The following is a 6292-nucleotide window of genomic DNA, read 5'->3' on the forward strand; positions in this document are numbered from 1 at the left end:
ACTTCGTTTAAAAAACTTTTTAAATGTGTGGAATGTCGCTGATAGCCGAGCACGCACAGCGATGACACACAGATACACGCACACACACATTACTGTTGTGTTGTTGTTGCTGATGCTGCTATTATTATTGTCAAATATACTTCTTATTCTTCTATTCTTCTTCTTTTTCTTGTTGTTGTTGTTGGTGCTATTATTATTATTGTTACGCCCCACCAGGGGGTAACGGGGGACCAGAGACTCCTTAGGGGTTGCCGTCCCCTACCACTGACCTACGTTCTATCCAATCGGCCAATGGCATGGCATATCTTTACTCCTGACTCCTCTACCTCCAGGTGTCGGGTTGGGTAGGTGCACACTCTACATTTCTAGGCCGGTAATTCCCCCGGCTATGCCGCAGGGGCACCCTCCCTTTCTCCCCGGTGGGTTCGCAGCACAGCAGGGTCCCACAGGGTCGCCTGTCGGCCCGCCCAATCATGCCTTAAGTTGGATTACATCACCCTCGACGATGTTGTTCCTACTGTGGCCTGGACGTGAACGAGCCGCCCGCCACCGTCAACTGCACTGCCTTCCCTGGGCAGGGGGGCCCAGGGAAGGCAGTGCAGACGGGTTTTTGGATGGGAATGATAGGTGGATATAGGTAGATATATTTCATACAGGGACTGCCACGTGTAAGCCTGGTCGCTTCTTGCAGCTTCCCTTATTTCTTATTTTCTTATATTCTTATCACTAATCATGGATCATGCTAATTAGGGCAATCAACCCCTCGTAATACAGATGTGGAACTCACGTGTTTGGGGTCTTGAGGAGGCCTGTCACAAAGCAACACCTGTGTCTGTATTGTAGTGGTCCGATCTTTCCTGGCGTAGTCACACCCTAACTCGGTGGAGGTACAAAGGAATAAGTCCCTCCGGGCTTCGTTCCTGCTGGCCCTCGGCGCCTCACGCCTGCCAGTCTTACCCTTAGGTCAGTAATAGTTTCTGGGTGACTCATTCCTTTAGGGAGATCCCTCTGTGTCTTATCTACCCTACGCGCCATGTCATTAACTTTACCACGTAAACACAACCCTCGCTACCTCTCTGCAGATAAGCTCTCCACAGGTAGTTCCTCTCACACATCTTCACTACTGCAATTAACTACTATAATTAATTCAGTTTCCTTAATCTCTACTGTAATTGGTTTCCTTAGCGTTACCCATTCTTTATATACTAGTTCACTTTAACTCTCATATTATTTAGCATACGCTTGCTCAACAACAACTTTCACCCGCTCAGCGGTAATATATATATATATATATATATATATATATATATATATATATATATATATATATATATATATATATATATATATATATATATATATATATAATTTTTCATGTAGTAGGGACACTGGCCAGGGGCAACAAAAATCCAATAAAAAAAAAAAAAACCCACTGAGATGCCAGTCCCAGAAATGGATCCAAAGCAGTAGTCAAAAACTGAAATATAAGTGTCTTGAAATCTTCCTCTTGAAGGAATTCAAGTCAGAGGAAGGTGGAAATAAAGAAGCAGGCAGGGAGCTCCAGAGTTTACCTAAGAAAGGGATGAATGACTGAGAATACTGGTTAACTCTTGTATTAGAGAGGTGAACAGAATAGGGATGAGAGAAAGCAGAAACTTTTGTGCAGCGAGGCCGTGGGAGGAGGGGAGGCATGCAGTTAGCATGATCAGAAGAGCAGTTAGCATAAAAAATAGCGATAGAAGATAGCAAGAGATACAACATTGCGACGATGAGAAAGAGGCTGAAGACAGTCAGTTAGAGGAAAGGAGTTGATGAGACAAAAAGCTTTTGATTTCACCCTGTCTAGAAGAGCGGTATGAGTGGAACCCCCCCAGACATGTGAAGCATGCTCCATACGTGGACGGATAAAGCCCCAGTACAGAGTTAGCAGCTTGAAGGTTAAGAAAAACTGGCGGAGATGTGTCAGAACTCCTAACTTCATAGAAACTGTTTTAGCTAGAGATGAGATGTGAAGTTTCCAGTTTATTTTTTTTTTATAAGTAAAGGACAGACCGAGGATGTTAGTGTAGAAGAGGGGGACAGTTGAGTGTCATTGAAGAAGATGGGATAGTTGTCTGAAAGGTTGTGTCAAGTTGAAAGATGAAGGAATTGTGTTTTTGAGGCATTGAACAATAATGAGTTTGCACTGCCCCAATCAGAAATTTTAGAGAGATCAGAAGTCAGGTGTTCTGTGGCTTCCCTGCGTGAACTTTTTAGTTCCTGAAGTTGGACGTCTACAAAAAGACGTCCAAAAGTGCAGGGTGGTATCATCAGCATAGGAATGGATAAGACAAAAAGTTTGGTTTAGAAGTTCATTGATGAATAATAGGAAGAGTGGATGACAGGACAGAACCCTGAGGAACACGGCTGTTAATAGATATAGAAGAACAGTGACTGTTTATCACAGCAGCAATAGAACGGTCAGAAAGGAAACTTGAGATGAAGTTACAGAGAAAAGGATAGCAGCTGTAGGAGGGTAGTTTGGAAATTAAAGCTTTGTGCCAAACTATCAAAAGCTTTTGATATGTCTAAGGCAACAGTAAAAGTTTCCCCAAAATCTCTAAAAGAGGATGACCAAGACTTAGTAAGGAAAGCCAGTAGAGCGGCATTGGCGGAACCCATACTGGCGATCATATAGAAGGTTGTGAAGTGATAGACGTTTAACAATCTTCGTGTTGAGGATAAATAAAAAAAAAGAAAAACTTTAGATAAGCAGGAACTGTAGTTTGAGGGTTTAGAACGGCCATCCATTTTAGGGAAAGGCTGAATGTAGGCAAACTTCCAGCAAGAAGGAAAGGTAGATATTGACAGAGTTCAAAGAGTTTGACTAGGCAAGATGCAAGCACCGTGGCGCAAATTCGGAGAGCAACAGGAGGGACCCCATTAGGTTCATAAGCATTCCGAGGGCTTAGACTAGCGAGGGCATGGAAAAACATCATTGTAAAGAACTTTAACAGCTAGTATGAAATAACCAGAGGGTGGAGGAGAGGGAGGAACAAGCCCTGAATCATCCAAGGTAGAGTTTTTTGCAAAGGTTTCAGCGAAGAGTTCAGCTTTAGAGATAGATGTGGTATCAGTGGTGCCATCTGGTTGAAATAAAGGAGGGAAAGAAGTAGAGGTAAAGTTATTAGAGATGTTTTTGGCTAGGTGCCAGAAGTCACGAAGGGAGTTAGATCTTAAAAGATTTTGACACTTTCTATTAATAAAGGAATTTTTGGTTAGTTGGAGAACAGACTTGACAGAAATCTAAAGCACATGATATTCTGGTAATGGAATGCTCAATTACCTTTTGAGCCATCTCTCTGTCATGTATGACACGAGAATAGGCTAAGATTTGGAAGGTTTAGATCGAGAAAAAGAGTGAGGAATGTACGCCTCCATTCCAGACACTATCACCTATGTCATGCGCTCGGTACACAGAGATGGGCCTCTGGCACGGAAACAGTAGTCATATATATATATATATATATATATATATATATATATATATATATATATATATATATATATATATATATATATATATATACAATTGCACACATTTTGGACTCAATTCACTAAAAATCTCAATTGGAAATAACACATATCTTCTCTTGCTATAAGTGCTTTCACGAATTTGGTTTTCCTATGTCGCCATTTTTTTTCCAGCTTTTTCAGTTGCTAGCTCTATACAGGAGCCTTATTCGTGCATGTATAGAATACTGCTCCCATAATATGGGAAAGTTCAACCCACATGTTCCTTCTAAATACGATGGACTCGGATGGAGTCAAAAGTTCCTTATCTCTTCGACTCCTCTCCTTTAACATCTGGATCTCTAACTATTTGGAATTTTTTTTATACCTCCCCGGAACGTTGCATTTTTTCACTATTTTCTACCATTATTTCAATGGTTACTATTCTTCTGAATTTGCGAGCTGCATACCTCCCTCCTTCCGCTACCTTGCTGCACGAGACTTTCCACTTGTCTCCATCTCTATTCTGTTCATCTTACTAATTGCTGCATGAGACTTTCCACTTGTTCCCATCCCTCTTCTGTTCATCTTAACCAGTATCTTCATTCATTTATCCTTTTCACTGGTAAACTCTGGAACTTCCTTCCTGTTTATCTGCCTCCTTATGATTTTAATCTTTTTAAAAGAAGACTATAAAAATACCCTAGAAACTAATTCGGGCAGTCTTATTGGCTCTTCTTCTTTCATTCCTTTTCGGAAGCGGCATTATGAGTGAAATTTTTCAAATTTATCGTCCTTGCTTGGTCTCCTTGACACAAAAAGTAAAAGAAAATCTTTCTGTGACCTGTGACCTAGTGACCTAATACCTATTTAGAATCATTCTGGGTTTTCTTAAGTAACATGAGCTGTAATCATTGCTTTCTTGAAATTTGTATTTCTTTCCAATTACAGGATAACATCCATGAGCGAAGCTGGCCTCTATAATTACTGGGACAGGGATCTAATGCCCAACTCGAGCGCGTGTGAGCGAGTGCCAACTAAGATTACCATCAGCTCCTCCCTTTCACTCAGGCAGTGTTGGGTAACGACCTTAATGCAATTTTCAAAGTGATATTATTTGAGGAATGTTTCTGTAAGTGCTGCCAGATTTCCATTTCCATGAATTAAGATTAAACAAAAGATCAACATTTTTCACTCCGAAATATTGCATTTTTCAACCACTGATTAAATATTACCACTCTGAAGCTTAATAAACATACGTGCGTGTACTGATGCTCCACACATACAGTATATAGTATGTCAATATCTGTATACAAGTCATAAAACACGTTGTAATCTGGTAATTCACCAGTACATATACAAGGTTCTTCTGGTTACATTGCTACTCCTCTATTTCTCTCATTATAGTGACTATACTACACTGCATTCATTGCACATGACCTGACCGATGCATTGACTCAAAAAGCATCTGTAACGGTAAACTTAAACTACTCTTGAGCTGATATGGTATTGTGAATCCAAAAAACCTGGGTTCATGTATCATCCATAATTTGTGATTTCTATTCACACAATAATTTGGTCAAGGTCACTGCTTCACTATGTACCAATGCCTTTAAGTGTGGCTCCTACTGTGACTTAAGCGGAAATGGACTTTGTTGGCCATCTTCAAAAAAAAACTTTGATAGCAAGCATTAATTTCCTCTTCATTTTATCGGTGTTATGGTTATCCTGCCAGCTCTATCTTTTACCTTCCAGGCAATGCTGGTGGTGCTCGCTGGAGGCCTGGTGGTGGGCGTTACCATTTTATGCGTGGAGGTGGTCGTCGCCGAAGTCTTGCGTCGCTAAAAGATAATTTTACCGTTTGTGTATCTTTTCTCCCACATATATACAAGTAGAAATAAACCTGTTTATGTAAAATACTATATGTAAAATGAATACAATATTTATCATAAAATTCAAAATAAAAATTAATGTTTCATTAGAAAAGCATCATGTCTAAAGTGAGAACATCAGATACATTGAAATTACACAATATATATATATATATATATATATATATATATATATATATATATATATATATATATATATATATATATATATATATATATATATATATATATATATATATATATATATATATATATATATATATATATATATATATATATATATATATATATATATGTATCATCAAATGTGATCACTAGGTCAGCATTTATTGTTTTCTTAAAGACATTTTTTTTTTTTTTTTTTATGTCTTATAGGAGTCTTATTCTACTACTTCGCCGTAGTTAGTCATGCTTGCTATATCGCGATTTCGGGTTCCTTAACCCTACCTAACTGTGGAATGACTGGGCATGCTTTTGAGACTGGTATTTATCCCGTGAGTCGAGGCGTCACTCTGGGCCGTAAGAGGCGTGATTGGTTCGTACAGCGCGACCGGTGGGCTCGTTATGAGGGGGCGGTGAAAGGCTCTGATTGGTTGGCTCCGGTTGGCTGGTGGGCTCACTCTGTGACGGTGATGCTTGGTCCCTTCTCATGTTCGGCAGGACCTGTAAATCCTTGGCCTGTATACTGAGCCTAGGATTGAATTACTTTATGTATTGTGTTCCAAGTAATGCAAGACATCTCGCATCAGTACACATATCTAAAATTTCAGTGTTTTCCTCCAGTTCTTTTCTTGTGATCTTGATGCTGTGCTGCTGTCGTAAGTGTATTCTTGGAGTTCTGGATGTTAGGTAGCAGGTGAGCCATCGAAAGGGAGGACTTCACAGTTTCCTCGTTTTACAGGTGAATT

General features: G+C 39.7%; 1 long non-coding RNA gene across 1 annotated transcript; it reads left to right on the top strand.

Annotated features, from left to right (window-relative positions):
- Nucleotides 1-4376: 4376 nt before the first annotated feature.
- LOC135112930 (uncharacterized) lies at nucleotides 4377-5459 on the top strand. The gene is made up of 2 exons (XR_010274624.1): nucleotides 4377-4573; nucleotides 5248-5459. It is a non-coding gene; the product is annotated as an uncharacterized LOC135112930 (long non-coding RNA).
- The last annotated feature ends 833 nt before the right edge of the window (nucleotides 5460-6292 follow it).

Source organism: Scylla paramamosain, chromosome 2, assembly GCF_035594125.1.
Source record: "Scylla paramamosain isolate STU-SP2022 chromosome 2, ASM3559412v1, whole genome shotgun sequence".
Classification (NCBI taxonomy): Eukaryota; Metazoa; Arthropoda; class Malacostraca; order Decapoda; family Portunidae; genus Scylla; species Scylla paramamosain.